The sequence below is a fragment of the Petromyzon marinus genome, chromosome 69 (assembly GCF_048934315.1).
Source record: "Petromyzon marinus isolate PM22_M1 ecotype Great Lakes invasive population chromosome 69, UKy_Petmar_22M1.pri1.0, whole genome shotgun sequence".
NCBI classification, from domain to species: Eukaryota; Metazoa; Chordata; class Hyperoartia; order Petromyzontiformes; family Petromyzontidae; genus Petromyzon; species Petromyzon marinus.
The window spans coordinates 8,162,340-8,164,839 of NC_133735.1; the positions used below are offsets into that span (position 1 = coordinate 8,162,340).

Sequence of the window (2,500 nt, forward strand, 5' to 3'; positions counted from 1 at the left end):
GTTGAGTAAGTGTGTGGTTGATTGAGTGAGTGTGTGATTGAGTGAGTGCTTGAGTGAGTGTGTGGCTGGTTGAGTGAGTGAGTGAGAGTGGTTGAGTGAGTGAGTGGTTGAGGGAGTGAGTGGTTAAGTGAGTGAGTGGTTGAGTGAGTGAATGACTGGTTGAGTGTGTGGTTGAGTGAGTGTTTGAGTGAGTGTGTGGTTGAGTGAGTAAGTGCTTGAGTGAGTGTGTGGCTGAGTTAATGAGTGCGTGGGTCAGTGAGTGAATGAGTGATGAGAATGGGGGAGTGAGTGAATGAGTGCGTGGGTCAGTGAGTGAATGAGTGGTTGAGTGAGTGAGTGGTTGAGTGAGTGAGTGAGTGGTTGACTAAGTGGTTGAGTGAGTGAGTGAGTGGTTGAGTGAGTGAGTGTGTGAGTGAGTGGTTGACTAAGTGAGTGAGTGAGTGGTTGAGTGAGTGAGTGAGTGGTTGAGTGAGTGAGTGGTTGAGTGAGTGAGTGTGTGGTTGAGTGAGTAAGTGGTTGAGTGTGTGAGTGAGTGGTTGACTGAGTAAGTGGCTGAGTGAGTGAGTGGTTGAGTGTGTGGTTGAGTGAGTGAGTGGTTGAGTGAGTGAGTGAGTGGTTGAGTGAGTGGTTGAGTGAGTGAGTGAGTGGTTGAGTGAGTGAGTGAGTGGTTGAGTGAGTGAATGGTTGAGTGAGTGTGTGGTTGAGTGAGTGGTTGAGTGAGTGAGTGGTTGAGTGAGTGAGTGAGTGGTTGACTGAGTGTGTGGTTGAGTGAGTGAGTGGTTGACTAAGTGGTTGAGTGAGTGAGTGAGTGGTTGACTGAGTGAGTGGTTGAGTGAGTGAGTGAGTGTGTGGCTGAGTGAGTGAGTGAGTGGTTGAGTGAGTGAGTGAGTGGTTGACTGAGTGTGTGGTTGAGTGAGTGTGTAGTTGAGTGAGTGAGTGGTTGACTAAGTGGTTGAGTGAGTGAGTGAGTGGTTGAGTGAGTGAGTGGTTGAGTGGTTGAATGAGTGAGTGGTTGAGTGAGTGAGTGAGTGGCTGAGTGAGTGAGTGGTTGAGTGACTGAGTGAGTGGTTGAGTGAGTGAGTGAGTGGCTGAGTGAGTGAGTGAGTGGTTGAGTGACTGAGTGAGTGGTTGAGTGAGTGAGTGAGTGGTTGAGTGAGTGAGTGAGTGGTTGACTGAGTGTGTGGTTGAGTGAGTGAGTGGTTGACTAAGTGGTTGAGTGAGTGAGTAAGTGGTTGAGTGAGTGTGTGGTTGAGTGAGTGAGTGTGTGGTTGAGTGAGTAAGTGGCTGAGTGAGTGAGTGGTTGAGTGAGTGAGTGGTTGACTAAGTGGTTGAGTGAGTGAGTGGTTGAGTGAGTGGTTGACTGAGTGAGTGGTTGAGTGAGTGAGTGAGTGGTTGACTAAGTGGTTGAGTGAGTGAGTGAGTGGTTGACTAAGTGGTTGAGTGAGTGAGTGAGTGTGTGGTTGAGTGAGTGAGTGAGTGGTTGAGTGAGTGAGTGAGTGGTTGAGTGAGTGAGTGGTTGAGTGAGTGAGTGGTTGAGTGAGTGTGTGGTTGAGTGAGTGAGTGGTTGACTAAGTGAGTGGTTGAGTGAGTGAGTGAGTGGTTGAGTGAGTGAGTGGTTGACTAAGTGGTTGAGTGAGTGAGTGAGTGGTTGAGTGAGTGAGTGGTTGACTGAGTGAGTGGTTGAGTGAGTGAGTGAGTGGTTGACTAAGTGGTTGAGTGAGTGAGTGTGTGGCTGAGTGGTTGAGTGAGTGAGTGGTTGAGTGACTGTGTGGTTGAGTGGTTGAGTGGTTGAGTGGTTGACTGAGTGAGTGGTTGGGTGAGTGAGTGGTTGACTAAGTGGTTGAGTGAGTGAGTGAGTGGTTGAGTGAGTGAGTGAGTGGTTGAGTGAGTGAGTGAGTGTGTGGTTGAGTGAGTGAGTGGTTGAGTGTGTGGTTGAGTGAGTGAGTGAGTGGTTGACTGAGTGAGTGGTTGAGTGAGTGAGTGGTTGACTGAGTGAGTGGTTGAGTGAGTGAGTGAGTGGTTGAGTGAGTGAGTGAGTGATTGAGTGAGTGAGTTGTTGACTGAGTGAGTGGTTGAGTGAGTGAGTGGTTGAGTGACTGAGTGTGTGGTTGAGTGAGTGAGTGAGTGGTTGACTGAGTGGTTGAGTGAGTGAGTGAGTGGTTGACTAAGTGGTTGAGTGAGTGAGTGAGTGGTCGATGACGATGCTAACAGCGGTGACTGCGAGCGACCCCACCAGGCCACGGGCCACGGCCATGGCGTCCGTCACCGGCAGCAGACCGCCGGCCTCCTGCAGCACGGCGTGGAGGCAGCGGCCCGGCCTCTCAAACACCAAGAACCTGCAGGGCGGCACACAGCTGACACAGCTACTACAGCAGCTACACCAGCTACACCAGACACAGCTACTACACCAGCTACAGCTACAGCTGCTACACCAGCGGCCCGGCCTCTCAAACACCAAGAACCTGCAGGGCGGCACACAGCTGACACAGCTACTACAGCA

General features: G+C 50.9%; 1 protein-coding gene across 1 annotated transcript in view; it reads right to left on the bottom strand.

The window, feature by feature from the left end:
* Nucleotides 1-2,272: 2,272 nt before the first annotated feature.
* LOC142906709 (uncharacterized) overlaps nt 2,273-2,500 on the bottom strand; it is a 21,583-nt gene continuing 21,355 nt past the window's right edge. The window contains exon 8 of the mRNA XM_076055065.1: nt 2,273-2,336. The gene's annotated coding sequence lies outside the window, so the exon portion shown is untranslated. The remainder of the gene's footprint in view (nt 2,337-2,500) is intronic.